Source organism: Lontra canadensis, unplaced genomic scaffold (assembly GCF_010015895.1).
Source record: "Lontra canadensis isolate GAN:19392208 unplaced genomic scaffold, GSC_riverotter_1.0 scaffold10, whole genome shotgun sequence".
Taxonomy (NCBI): Eukaryota; Metazoa; Chordata; class Mammalia; order Carnivora; family Mustelidae; genus Lontra; species Lontra canadensis.
The window spans coordinates 12,465,903-12,481,615 of NW_022631004.1; the positions used below are offsets into that span (position 1 = coordinate 12,465,903).

At 39.2% G+C, this 15,713-nt stretch overlaps 1 protein-coding gene and 1 non-coding gene across 2 annotated transcripts in view; one reads left to right on the forward strand and one right to left on the reverse strand.

Moving 5' to 3' along the window:
* Positions 1–15,713, forward strand: part of FREM3 (FRAS1 related extracellular matrix 3) — an 83,685-nt gene that overhangs the window by 32,766 nt on the left and 35,206 nt on the right. The gene's annotated exons all lie outside the window — the stretch shown is intronic.
* LOC116866767 lies at positions 9,041–9,143 on the reverse strand. Its single transcript, XR_004382465.1, has one exon. It is a non-coding gene; the product is annotated as a U6 spliceosomal RNA (small nuclear RNA).

Sequence of the window (15,713 nt, forward strand, 5' to 3'; positions counted from 1 at the left end):
TTTCTAATGTAGGTACTCTGAGCCATGTTAAAAAGCCTCATAAAAAATAAAAAGTGAAGCGTGTCTTCAACTCTTCTAAGAAGGCCTACCTCTTCTCAAAAGTGTGTCAGAGAAATGGACCCCTAGAAAAGAAAACCATGGGCCAGTGTCCACTTATGGTTGCAATAAAATACTAGCAACCCAAATTCAGCAGCACATTAAAAAGATTATACACACCATGATCTAGGAGGCTTTATCCTGACGATGCAAGGATAGTTCAACATACATGAATCAATCAATATGATATGTCACAATAACAGAATAGAAGAAAATAATCAAATGATCAACTCAACAGATGCAGAAAAAACATTTGACAAAATCCAGCATCCATTTGTGATAAAGAGTCATAACAAACTAGGCATAGCAGGAACATATCTCAACATAATAAAGACATATATGACAAGCCACAGGTAACATCATGCTCCATGGTGAAAAGTTGAAAGCTTTTCTTCTAAAATCAGGAACAAGACAAGGATGCCCACTCTCACCATTCCTATTCAACAAAGTAATGGAAATCCTAGCCAGAGCAATCAGGCAAAGAAAGAGAGAGAAGGAAAGAGAGAGCGAAAGAAAGAAAGATCAGAATTGGAAAGGAAGAAGTAAAATTGTCTTGATTTTCAGATGCTATGATTTTATAATATAGAATATCCTAAAGATTCAACCAAAAATCCATTAGAGCTAATCAATAAATTCAGTAAAGTAGCAGGATACAAAATTAACATACAAAAATCAGCAGTGTTTCTATATAAAAGCTATCTATAGATTCAACGCAATTCCCATCAAAATTCCAATGGCATATTTTACAGAAGAGGAAAAAACACTCTTAAAGTTTATATGGAACCACACAAAGACCTCAAAGAGCCAAAGATATCCTGAGAGAACAAAGAGGAGGCATCACACTTCCTGATTTCAAGCTATGCTATAAAGCTATAGTCATGAAAACAGTTATAGTACTGGCATAAAAACAAACAAATGGACCAATGAAACAAAATCAAGAGCCCAAAAATAAAACCAAGTATATACTATGGTCAATTAATGTTTGACACAGAAGCCAAGAATATTCAATGGAGAAAAGAGTCTCTTCAATAAATGATGCTAGGATAATTGGATATTCACAAGTAAAAGGATAAAACTGGACCCATATCTTAAACCACTCACAAAAATTAACTCAAAATGGATTATAGACTTAAATGTAACACCTAAAACCATGAAACTCCTAGAGGAAAACATAGAGACAAAGTTCTTGACAAGAGTATGGGTAATTATTCTTCAGAAATGACATCTAAGGTACAAGCAACAAAATAAAAAATCGACATGAAACTACATCAAATTAAATGTTTCTGCATAGCAAAAGAAACCATCAACAAAGTGAAAAGATAACCTGTAAAATGGAGAAAAAAATGCAAACCATGGATTTGATAAGGAGTTATATAACTTATACAACTAGAAAGAAAGAAAGAAAAGAATGGAAGGAAGGAAGGAAGAAAAGAAGGAAGGAAGGAAGGAAAAAGGAAGGAAGGAAGGAAGGAAGGAAGGTAGGAAGGAAGGAAAAAAGAAAGAAAGAAAGAGAGAGAGAGAAGGGGCAAAGAAGGACTGTAGGAATGGGGGGAGGAAAGAAGGAAGGAAGAGGGAGAGGGATGGAGGAAAGAAGAGGGGGGAGAGAGGGAGGAAGGAAAAAAGGAGAAAGAAAGAGGGGGGAGAGTGGAGGGGAGAGGGAAAGGGAGGGGAGAGGAGAAAAGAAACCCAATTTAAAAATGGGCAAAGGACCTGAACTGACATTTCTCCAAAGAAGATATTTTCATATATCTTCTTTGGAGAAATGTCAGTTCAGCACATGAAAAGATGCCCAACATCACTAGTCTTTAGGGAAATACAAATTAAAACCACAATTATATCACCTCATGCCTGTTAGAATGGCCATCATCAAAAACACAAGCGATAACAGATGCTGGCATAGATGGGGCAAAGGGGAACCCTGGGTCCTGCTGGGGGGATTGTGAATTGGGACAGTCACTAAGGAAAACAGTATCGAAGATTCTCAAAAAAAAATTAAAAATACCATATGCTCTACCAGTTCCACTTCTGAAGGAAACAAAAACACTAACAAAAAGATCTCTTCATCCCCACATTCACAGCACCATTATTTACAATAGCCAAGACATGGAAGCAACTTAAGTGTCCATCAATGGATAAATGAATAAAGAAGTTGTGGCATATGTACACAACGGAATATCATTTAGCCATGAAACAAGGAATTCCTACCATTTTTAAGAACATGGATGGACCTTGACAGCATTATGCTTAAGTGAAATAAGCCAGACAAAGACAAATACTGTATCATCTCACTTAAATGTGAAATCGAAAAAAGAAAAAAAAAAAAAAACACCTCATAGAAGAAGGAATCAGACTTATGGTTACCAGAAGAGGGTTGCTGGGGGAGGGGGAATTGGAGAAAGCTGGTCAAAAAGTACTAGTTTCAAGTTACAAGATAAATAAGCACTAGGATGTCATGTACATGAGGACCACAGTTAACACTGCCAGACAGTACACAGGAAATTGTCATGAGAATAGATCCTAAGGGTTCTCATCACAAGGAGAAGTTTTTTTTTTTCTTTTTTCTTTCTTTTCTTTTTATTGTACCTATATGAGAAAATAGATGCTAGCTGAACCTATTGTGGAAATCATTTCACAATACATGTAAATCAGATTGTCATGCTGTATACCTTAAACTTCTCTCAATTAAATTGGGCAAGAAGGGGGAGCCGGGAAGTATGGGCAAAGAATTAAAGAAAAGTATGGTCGGTGGGTATCTGTTGATCCCTCAAGATAATGAGAAATTTAAATCTTAAGAAGGCTCTTATTAACACTCCCAGATTGACATTTCTCTTTCCCTGGGCTGGCATTAATAGTTTGAACTTTCACAAAGGAAAAAATAAACAAGAGTCTGTATACACCCATGTATGGTATCAGGAGGAATGCAGAGGTTTTCTGAAAGCCTCAGTGCTGATCAGAGGTTGCCTGATGAACACATTGAGCAGAGGAAGAATCTGGGATCTGGAACATGAGTATAACTAAAAAAAAAACTTAGTTACAATGTTTCACACCAGTGAGGCAGAATCTGTAACCACAATCAAATGCAGGAAATTTTCACAAGGAAATTCATCAGTCACAGAATCTTGTTCTGATTTTTTTTTCTGTAAATGACACCCTCATTTTGCTATCCTTATTAAAATATGAAACTGGCTATTTTGTAAAACTAAGATTTGCAAGCCTCAGAATTTAAGTTAAAAAAAAAAAATCTAATCCTTAGCTCCAGAAAATACAAAAGGATATATCCCAACACTTTAAGTAATCCTTACTAATACAGCTCTTCTTCATCTCAAGTTTTGCCCTGGACAGTTTTGAATGTATATTTGGTCTATTTTATATAAAAACACTCTAAAATCTTTGTGTTGTATCTCTAATCTTTCCTAGCATTTTCAAGCAGTGGTAAAGGTTCAGTTGGTTTTAGAAACATAGATTTTTCTTTTCCATCTATTAATATTGTCTTTTTTTGAAGAATCTGAGTTTAAAGCTTCATAAAAGCCCTTTGGGCAAATTAGGTGGATTAAAATGATTCATCTCTGTCACTGGGGAAAGGGATAAATTCTTCCCAGAGAATTCACGTTGCAGTGGCTGTGTGCTAAATACATCTGAGTGGATTACAACAAACGAAAACAGGGTCCAAACATCTAAATATGATTAAAAGGACATGTTGGGAGATGCTTGCATCTAGAATAGTTTCAGAAAAGCTTGATGTATCAGAAAAAAAGAAAAAAGGAAAAAAAGAGGGTAGGGGGCAGGGATTATGGTGATTGTATTAGTCACGGTTCTGAACCCAGAAGCACAGAAGTGTGTGTGTGTGTGTGTGCGTGTGTGTGTGAGAGAGAGAGAGACAGAGAGAGACAGAGAGAGAGAGAGACAGAGAGACAGAGAAACAGAGAGACAGAGAAACAGAGAGACAGAGAGACAGAGAGACAGAGAGTGAGGTATTGGTTCACATAGTTGCGGAGCTGACGAAACTGTAGTTCAGGTAAAAATTGCAGTTTTATGTCTGAAATCTTCGGGGCAGGCCAGGAGGTGGGAAACTGAGGCAGGTTTCCATGTTGTAGTATTGAGGTACAATCACTTTGGGGAAGCCTGTCATTGCTCTTAAGCCTTCAAATGAGAGGATGAGGGCCATGCATGTCATGCTTTACTTAAATTCAACTGACTGCAAATGTTGATCACAGCTAAAAAAACCTTCACAGCATCTAGACTAGCGTTCGACAAAAACACTGGGCTCTGTCAACCAGCCAAGGTGACACAGAAAAGTAACCATCACAGCAGAAGTTCTGCCAAAAGGTTTTAACCATTCCTGGAGCAAATACAAGTCCCCCCCGCCCCAACTTGATGAAGAACCAATCAGGACATAATGGTGTCTCTTTGTCCCAGGCTGGACTACTACTACTTGGGGAGCGCAGAAGAACTAGTAAGCATTTACAGAGATCGTTACTGTCTTGGCTTGTCTTGGCAAAATTCCTTTCCCGGATTCTCCCACTGTGCTGCCCGGGGTGCTGGGGGGCTCTCGTTTGGAGGCTGACTGCAAATCCCCTCGTGTGGCTTAAGACGTGTTTCTCCTCTTTTCCCTAGTGATTCTTATTCCCACTGTGTTGTGTCACCTGTTACTAATACACAGAAAGAAATCCAGAATCTGGAAAATTATGAAAATAATCATTTTGGAAACGGTAGTCTTGATAGAAACAGCACCTTTTAGTCCTTGATTCATGACTTCTGCCTGGGCCTGCCTAGGGAAACCGAAAGGCCATTTACCCGAATATAACTGTGGAAATTCCATGCTGTGTAAAGGACCTTGGTGTAAGGGGCAATCGTATTTTTGTTCTATTGCTGGCACCACAAAATTCATATGCTCTTAAGAGGAAAATGTTCTTTTTTCTTACAAACTCCAAGGAACACTTTTTGAAAGAATTAATATGCCTTATAGATTGAGCTTTCATTTTATTATTTTAAAAAAAGCAAAATTATAAAAACTATTATGAGTATTATTATACCCACTTAGAATCACAGACCCAAAGACCAGAAATGACCTCAGAGATTATACCTACCTACCTACCTACCCATTTATTTATTTATTTATTTATATTAGTTTTATACCCAGTTTTATATTTCAGCATATGGGAGTGAAGCACTACCCTGAGATTTTATCATAAACCTCAAGGAAGCTACCAGATTGGATTCCATTTGGTATGGTACAGGCAAAGAATAAATTGAGAAACCTCTTTGTAATGCTGCTTACGGAATCACCATTCCTTATGTTCTCATTCTTTTAAATACAATGTATACAAATACTAACTAGTCTTCTAGAAGCTGGAAAGATCTCATGCAAACACAAAGGATGAAGTAAAAATACAGGACAGTCAGATGCATGGTAAGGACAAGATAAAAGAAGCAGAGAGGGGCTTTAACAAAGCATGCACACACACACACACACACACACACACACATACACACACAGCAGGAAGGAATAAGTGTGAAGGGAAGACACAGAGAAACAGAAAGCCTGGACTATATTTTAGACCACAGTCAGATTTCTTTCCACATTTGAATGTCTCCTGATCATTATAATAATGGTATATCCAATGTCGAATTCCACAGCAGCATAAATCAAAAAATGTATAACCCAAAGCCTTCAAAACAAATATTGTCTTCATAAAATATATCTTAAGCAATTGTTACGCTGAATTTCCCTTACCATTACCACAGCAATGGGTTCAGTCTGTCACAGGCCTATTAGCATGTGCTATTCTACCATTTTTTATTCTGTGAATCTATAGCATCATTCAATGTGATGTCTAACAGAGCCACTTCCGTTTTCCATAAGGGTCTATAAGATTTATGGATCTGGCATTTGATTGCTTTAGTGGAACCCACTGGGACCATTTATACCTTGTGCTATAAAAAAGGAATTTTTATTTCTAGAAAATAAATAGTTTGCCCAAGAGTTTGTAAGTTGAATGGAAGTGTTTCATTTATCTAGCAATTGTTGATTTGTGGTCTGGCAGAAAGAAATTGCTGACAAATGAAATGCCTCCCTGGGGCGGGGGGGTGGGGGAGGTTGGCGGCTAAACTCAGTTTATATTCTTTGCCTGATAAGTGCTTGCCAAGAACTAGGCTAATGACATCTGTTGGCTCTCTGGCTTGCCCATTTTTATAATGCCTGGACGAACAACAGAGATGACACAGAGCTAGGCTGTGGTTTACTTTAACTTCCAAACTCTCCTAATTATTGTCTTGTCAGACCTTAAGAACTCTACCAAAGGTCATTCCCCATTCATTTAGAGCTTAGTTACATGGTTCCAAAGTTTGGCCAAACCCACTTACAAGAGTGTGTGAATACACTTGGTTCTACAATCTGGGCTGTGATGAGAAGACCTTTATTTTTATGCCTCCACAAAACTTTCTTTTGACAATTTTCTCACATGGCTCCTTCCTTCCCAACACTTACAAGTCAAATCGCTTTTGGAACAGTCTTATATCTCCTTTGAGCTAACTGTGGACATAAGCTGGGATGGGGATGTGACATTTATCTCTTTTGTTATAGGAGAATAAGTGATTCTAACTTTCACATTCACTATTTCAGAGCTGCTAGTCACTGACATTAGAGTAGACCCGCAGGGAGATGTGCCCTGTGTTGAACACCTGTAAGAAACTGTAGGGGCTTAGGGTGCCTCAGTGGCTCAGTAGTTTAAGCATCTGCCTTCGGCTCAGGTCATGATCTCAGGGTCCTGGGGTTGAGCCCATCATTGGGCTCTCTGCTCAGTGGAGAGTCTGCTTCTTTCTCTGCCCCTCCCCCCATACATTCTCTCAGTCTCTCTCTCTCTCCTTTTCTCTCTCTCTCTCTCTCACTTTTGCTGTCTCTCTCAAGTAAATAAATAAAATCTTAAGAAAAAAAAAAACTCTAGGAGCTTTCTTCGGCTAGGTCTCCCTAAGATATAGAGTGTATTATGGCTTTTCAGGAAATAATTGCTTTTCATTATATATACATGTATAATCTTTATTATACTGTCTCATTCCTTAAGCCAATAAAACACAAACTTATATGCCCAGTGTGATGTGGTCAGTTTCTAGAACATGAGCAGAACACTAGACTGGGGTGGGGGGAGTTAAATAATACATACTATAGAAATGTAAAATAATATTTTTATTATTTTTTCAAGGGTCTCTCTAGAACTAGACCCTCAAACTTAAAGATCAGTTCACAGCCTGTACATACAGTTGATCCCCAAAGAGGAATTTGCTGTATATGTTACATTGCATTACATTCTCTAGAAGGAAGAGTTTGCTTCAACATCCTCCTTGAATCAATCCCATACAGTCTTGAGAATGAAGAAAGCAGTTTTCTCCCTTCCAGTTAAGCCATGTGGAGCCCCAAATCCCAAAGAGAAATGGCCATTGCATATGATCATACAATCAGTATCTTTTTACTTTCCTAATAGTTGGAAACTTCTGCTAATATAGTGTTATCCTTTTTTTTTTTTTTTAATTCTCTAAAATCTTGCTCTGAGAGTACTTTGGATAGTTTTGTTTTGTGTCAAGAGCAGAATGCAGTGCCCCTATTGAGGCATGCAAAAGAATCTTTAAAAATCTTCTGGTCTATATTTTTTCCCACTGCTTCCACTGTGCTAATATTGAAGTACTCTATTTTAGGAAGGTGGAAAAGGGCATGGAAAACTTGTACTGTTATACATAGCAGTAACGTGTTCAGTTTTTATTCTTCAAAATGGAAGCCAAATTTATCATCGAGACAGTTTGGGGAGATCTCCAAAAAAATATACCAAACACCTCTTTAAAACTGCATTGCACCTGCCACGCCCCCGCATCCCACCCCACACCTGCTGCCTCACCGATCCCCCTACCCTGACATTTCCAGAGACTGCAGAAGTAGATAGAGAAACATGGTCTGGGAGGTAACATTGCTGTAGCTTAAAAGAACACAAGGAGAGAAACGACTGCAGATGTCTCATCTGTGTGCTCTTCTTTAGTTCCCCCTGCTTTTCTGAAAACCCTGCTGTGTGATTTCACAAAACAACCTGCTATTGTTCCTCAAGAAGAGAATGGACATGACCTGTGTGTTGGAGACACCTCTCCTTCCCAGCTTTGAGTCGTGAGTGGTTGCACTGTAAAGCACTGAAAGAAGGATCAGGCAGGCCTGTGGAATTATTGAAGAGAAGTGAATTATGTGAAAGAAATGGGAGTGGAATAACATCCTCGAGCAGGAAGGGGATGTAGTGTATCTCACCCAACAAAGCACATTTTTCAAATTGCTACCCACAGCTCCAGGAGCACTGGAGACGGCTGGGGGAAGAAAACGGAGATCGGTCTGACATGCAGTTTGACTTTTTTTCTTACCTAATTTTGCTAATTCTTCTGACTCAAGTTCCTTTCTTTTCCTTGAAATTATAGCTCTACTGGGGGAAAATATGTTATATTTATTATATTTATATCCTGTAGACATGCAGCTTATCAGTACACAACAAGCCTCGAATTCAGAATAACACATTTCATCACAATAAGGCACTGTGAAGCATTTTCCAAAGACAATTAATATCAGTTAATATCTTAACTGACACTATGTGACAACTGATAGTTACAGGTATTATGATGAGGAGGTGTTAAGGAATTCAGATGTATTTTAAAGTTGGTATCTATAGAAGATAAATGCTTATGATGATGAAGCTATTTGAAAATGTCAGGGAATATTTAAAAACATAAGTATAATATTAGATTTTCTTTGGGTAATTATTAAACATTTAAGATCAAATATCCTAGTCAACTCAATTCTTTTTTTTTTTAAGTTCAAGGCCATGAGCCGTTAACGTTTGACAATAGCGGCCACCTTATCATTCAGTACTTTATTTTACTCATTTGAGAGTCAGAATTTATTTATTTTTTACTTTATTTGTTTAATATGGAATACTTCACGAATTTGTGTGTCATCCTTGAGCAAGGGCCATGCCAATCTTCACTGTATCATTCCAATGTTAGTGTACATGTTGCCATAGCAAGTATGAGATTCAGCATTTACTAGCTGTATTTTTTTTTCACACTAGCACTTTTTTATTGTTGTGGGTTTTTAAAATTTTTATTTATTTTTTAATTTCTTTGCAGTGTTCCAGAATTCATTGTTTATGCACCACACCCAGTGCTCCATGCAATACGTGCCCTCCTTAATACCCACCACTGGGCTAACCCAACATCCCAACCCCCCGCCCCTCCAAAACCCTCAGATTATTTTTCAGAGTCCATAGTCTCTCATGTCTCCCCTCCGATTTCCCCCAACTCCCTTCTCCTCTCCATCTCCTCATGTCCTCCGTGTTATTCCTTATGCTCCACAAATAAGCAAAACCATATGATAATCGACTCTCTGCTTGATTTATTTCACTCAGCATAATCTCTTCCAGTCCCATCCATCTTGATAAAAAAGTTGGGTATTCATCCTTTCTGATGGACACATAATACTCCATAGTATATATGGACCACATCTTCCTTATCCATTCATCTGTGGAAGGGCATCTTGCTTCTTTCCACATTTTGGCAACCGTGGCCATTGCTGCTATGAACATTGGGGTACAGATGGCCCTTCTTTTCACTACATCTGTATTTTGGGGGTAAATACCCAGTAGTGAAATTGCAGGGTCATAGGGAAGCTCTATTTTTAATTTCTTAAGGAATATCCACACTGTTTTCCAAAGTGGCTGCACCAACTTGCATTCCCACCAACAGTGTAAGAGGGTTCCCCTTTCTCCACATCGTCTCCGACACACATTGTGTACTGTCTTGTTAATTTGGGACATTCTAACTGGTGTAAGGTGGTATCTCAATGTGGTTTTAATTTGAATCTCCCTGATGGCTAGTGATGATGAACATTTTTTCATGTGTCTGTTAGCCATTTGTATGTCTTCTTTGGAAAAGTGTCTGTTCATGTATTCTGCCCATTTTTTAACATGATTATCTGTTTTGTGTGTGTTGAGTTTGAGGTGTTCTTTGTAAATCCTGGAAATCAGCCCTTTGTCTGTATTGTCATTTGCGAATATCTTCTCCCATTCCGTGGATTGCCTCTTTGTTTTGTTGACTATTTCCTTTGCTGTGCAGAAGCTTTTGATCTTGATGAAGTCCCAAAAGTTCATTTTCACCTTTGTTTCCTTTGCCTTTGGAGACATGTCTTAAAAGAAGTTGCTGTGGCTCTAAGAGGTTACTGCCTATGTTCTCCTCTAGGATTTTGATAGATTCCTGCCTCATGTTGAGGTCTTTTATCCATTTTGAGTTTATCTTTGTGTACGGTGTAAGAGAATGGTTGAGTTTCTTTCTACACATAGCTGTCCAATTTTCCCAGCACCATTTATTGAAGACTGTCTTTTTTCCACTGTATATTTTTCCTGCTTTGTCAAAGATTAGTTGACCATAAAGTTGAGGGTCCATATCTGGGCTCTCTATTCTGTTCCACTAGTCTATGTGTCTGTTTTTGTGCCAGTACCGTGCTGTCTTGGTGATCACAGCTTTGTAGTAAAACTTGAAATCAGGCAACATGATGTCTCCAGTTTTGTTTTTCCTTTTTCAACATTTCCTTAGAAATTTGGGGTCTCTTCTGATTCCATACAAATTTTAGGATTGTTTGCTCTGGCGCTATGAAAAACCCACAGTGAATATCATTCTCAATGGGGAAAAGCTGACAGCCTTCCCTTTGAGATCAGAAACATGACAAGGATGCCCTCTCTCACCACTCTTGTTCAACATAGTGTTAGAAGTCCTAGCAACAGCAATCAGACCACAAAGAGAAATAAAAGGTATTCAAATTGGCAATGAAGAATTCAAACTCTCTATTCACAGATGATATGATACTTTATATGGAAAACCCAAAAGACTCCACCCTCAAACTACTAGAACTCATACAGCAGTTTAGTAACGTGGCAGGATACAAAGTCAATGTACAGAAATCAGTTGCTTTCTTATGCACTAACAATGAAAATACAGAAAGGGAAATTAGAGAATTGATTCCATTTACTATAGCACCAAGACCCATAAGATACTTGGGAATAAACCTAACCAAAGAGGTAAAGGATCTGTACTCAAGGAACTACAGAACACTCATGAAAGAAATTGAAGAAGACACAAAAAGATGGAAAACCATTCCATGCTCATGGATCAGAAGAATAAACATTGTTAAAATGTCTATACTGCCTAGAGCAATCTATACTTTCGATGTCATTCCAATCAAAATTCCACCGGTATTTTTCAAAGAGCTGGAGCAAACAATCCTAAAATTTGTAGCTGTATTTTCAAAATTGTGCCATAGCAATATATAATCTCTTTTTTACTTTAAGGGTTTTTAAAAATTGTTTAAATTATTGCATTTTTAAAAGAAGAGATTACATCAGAAAACTAGAATTGGTAAATAAGTTACATCAAAATTAACTCTTCCTGAATATAGTATTTAGGTAAAATACTTCGTGTAGTTTTCCTTTTTTTTTTTAACCCAATAGCAGATAATTGTGAAAATGTATATGCATTATACTCTTGAATTCAAGAAGTTAGAAATTCTGCAGTTGGGTGTTTTTCTCCATTATTATTTCCATAGTTGATTTCTAAGGTATTCCCATCCCAAAAGTCGCCTTTGTATTTCCCTTCTCCTCACTGTGCACTCAGATCTTTCCATTGTCCAGACTGGTCCCATCAGTTCTTGTTCACCAACTCCTGTCTGCTTCATCTCATTTGTCTCTTGTTTTTCTTTTTCTTTTTTACTGGCCTATTGCACACTTCCTAGCCCAGCACTCAGCTCATATCAGGCACCTGGTACATGTTGGTCCCTCTTTACCCCCATCCTCCATCCCCCATTATAAGCTTATAGGTTCTATTTAGAACATTAAACATTAATTATGTTCTCCATAGTTCTCTTCTCAACAATTCATTCTCCTGACTCATGAAGGAAAAAAAGAAACTTAATAATATTAGTTCAAACCATCAAAATGACACACCCACACTTCCCTATCTACAAGGCCTCTCCCATCCAGTGCCTCCTATGTACTTCTCTTTACCTCAGTCTTACAGATGAGGGAACAGGGCTGGAGGCACATGCCTAGGGCTTCAAGATCACGTGTGGGAGGGCAGCCTCCAGTCTTCCCTCCTAAATCTGATGACCTCGTGCTTTCTCTTTAAAAGCTGCCCAGGATAAGTGTGATGGGAAACCAGATCCCATGAATAGTGCTCTTGTCCCCAACTTTAAACTCTGATTTTCCCACAGGAAAAATAGTTTTAATGTACTTGATATTGTGGCCTTCTAATTTTCCTCAGATTGACTGAGATAGGCTAAACTTTGAAGCCAATAAGAAATGTTAGATTATGAATGCCAAATTCAAATCCAAAAGGTTTCTTTTGTCATTCTCCTAAAACAGGAATGTGAAGCACAGGAAGATTTTTATCACAGATGCCGTAAAATCCTTTACACCAGTGGTTCTGAATGAGAGGTCATTTTTCTTCTTCAGGGACATTTGGCAATATCTGGAGACAATTTTTTTTTTAATTTTTGTTATAGTTGCAGTTGGAGGGCAGTGGTGGGTGAGGGACTGCTGTTGGGATCCAGTAAGTAGAGGTCAAGGATGCTGCTGAACATCCTACGATCCACAAGACGACCTCTCACAACAAAGACTTCTCCAGCCTAAAGATCAGTAGTACTGAGTTTGAAAAATGCCACCCTATGGTATAACTAGATATCTAGCTATGATAGAAGATTATAGTTCTGCTTGAAACTGTTCCTTTTTTCCCTCTAGATGATAGTCTTAGATCAGACTTCCACACCATGATAAAACTAACTTGCAGCCTTCTTATTTTCCATTCTACTACTTATTTTCCGTCACTGGCTCCCAAATGCAACTGTCCCCAGAGTTTAGTTCTGGGTCCTCTTTGTTTAAGGTTATTTCCTCATTGAAGTACAGAACTTTGTCTATGCAAAGTCATGTATAAATTGGACTTTCAGGCAATCCAGGCTCTGCACTCTTATTCATTATACATTAAACCAGCTCTCATTACCTGGAATGTAATCGTTAATGCATCAGCTGGCCCGCTTCCTGCTTCTGGGTGCAGGGGAAGGAGCTGTACCTGTGGGGAATGTGCTCAGTGGAAGCCTGTGAGGGCAGAGCTAAAGCCTAGGAAACCATGTCTCTGCTCCCCACTGGGAGGGCCCTCAGTCATGTCCCCCTCCCCTGCTTCCCCCTCAGAACTCCCTGACTTCAAAAGCCAAGGGCTCTGAAACTGACCCTCACAAGTGGGGCCTCCATCTTGGCAGGAGTCCCCTGGCCATTCCAACTGCCTCCTCTGTCTCATATTGCAGTCCCTCCTCCCCTCTACCTCCAGCCATTCCCCAGCAACAGATGGTGCAGAGTCAACCAACCCAGGGAGACTAAATCAGAGCCACACCTCCAGAGGCAAGATGGCTAGTAGAGATGGGTCCTTTCCTCCACATCACCCTGGCTTGGAGTTTCAAAGTCCAAGGAGAGTCTGGTCTGAAGGCACAAAAGGGCAAGGCTTGAATCAGCTTCCTCAGGGCCCCAGGATGTCTGCTGTCAGGTGCTCATTTAACAGGTTCTGATCCAGTTCCAACATTGCGTGGATCCTTTGAGAGGCAGTGCCTCACAAAATACAAAGATAGTATAATATGTACTTAGCTCTCTATTGTTATGCTTCAAAAATTGAACTTTAAAACGCCCTTTCAGAAACTCCCTGTATCACAGTACACCCAAATATATATTTCTTGGCTTTGTCCCTCCCCCAGACCTTTTTCCCCATACATCCATGTATCCAAGTAGCTGATGGACTTTTCCCTTAGACTTCTTACCACCCCTTCAAAGCCAAATCTGAAATTAAACTCGCAAGCTGTCTTTCCCTCCTGACTTCTCTCTATCTGCTCACACTACGCAGTTCCTCCAGGCCCCCCATTTGAGCTCTGAGTCATCTCTGATGGCCCGCCTCCCACGTGCTGCTTCTCCTCTCCCAAATCTGTTGATTCTCCCTTACTTCTCTCTAAACCCACCTTTTCCTCCCCACTGTCACTGCCCAGTGCTTAAGCCCTTACTGCCTCATGAAATCTGTCCACATCATTTCTGAAGAAATTATATCTTGTGTCAAATGACAAAAATAATACAATCGGGCAACCAGTCTGATATTATTTATTCAAGGGGAAGCAATACATGTACTGGGGGAGACAGAGCCTCCCAAGCAGTGGAGCACTGTTCCTGAGGGACCTGGGGCAAGAGCAAGTCTCACAGAGCGTTAAGAGGCAACTCAGAAACAGAGTGTGATTGGCAAGGAGTTTGGAGATATCCTTGTAAGACTTCAGCAGGTTCTAATTTCTAGAGTAAGATAGACTAGGTAAAGGTGAGTTGAAGGCTTGTGATTGGTGTATGTTGGGTTTCCTCGACAGGTGCTTGGAGTAAGCACGGGCTGACTTAGGTTTAGCTTTGTGACGTGGACTGGGCCACTGGGGGGGTGTCCATGTTGTGGGTCCTGATGCACAAATTCCATAACACTTAGCCCAATGCTCAGCACTGTGTCTACTGACTGGCTGGAATTTAGAGTCATTATTTATAGGATATGTAAATGAGCATGTAAATGGTCCTCTGTACCTAATTGATCAATGCATTAAAAAAAACTAGTTTGTACTTATTTTGTCCTGCCTCTCCATCAAAATGTGTGTGTCCATGTCACAATAACCTTCATGTGACCCGTTTCTTGAGAGCCTACTGTGTGCCAACCATGGTGCTACTCATTTCCACCTTCACTATTCAGAGTAATCCTTACAATTCAGTGATGAAGATATTATTCTTGTCCTTGTTATTGTTATGGTGTTCATTTAACAGTCAAGGAATCTAAAACACAAAGGTACTCAGTAACTTTCTCAAGCCTATATCGCTAATTAGTCAGATTAAAGTCCCTGCTATGTCCATGTCTCCTCGCTGCTTCTTTGTATTATCCACACATTTTATTTTAGGAATATGAGTACAGAAAAATTATAGGAGACAAGAATTTAAAAGGGCCCCTCTTCTATTTTCACCTCATTTTGGCATCTTAATATTAAAGATAAGCACCATTTAGATATCTCTAGGTCTCTGAGACCTCCTCTCTGAGAACTGCCTTCTACCTCAATCTTACGTGGCAGCAAAGCCACAGCCAATAACACCATAGATAACCAGACCCAGACTCAACCACTGAGATGCCGAGATGCATTATCTATCTCTGCAGATCATGTGATAGAAAGATAAGCAAACTCAAGATGAGTGGGGCCATATGCATGGACAAGTGGAGAAAGTCAGTAGGTCTTCAGAGAACACAGAACAAAGCAAACATCTCAAGAGAAATCTTAAGAAACCATACGGCTCCAGGAGGCAGAGACTTAGGGGAGTTGCTAGGATCTAAAGATTTTCATTACTTATGCCCATTTTTTTGAGAAATCTGTGTCATATACATTTGGGCTCAGAAAATGGTTTTGTCTCCAACTGTTGATTCTTTTTTATCATACATGTGTTGATTCAAAGGGTCTTGTTTGCAATAGATTTTGCCCAGTTCCCTTTTGAGGTATTTGGGTT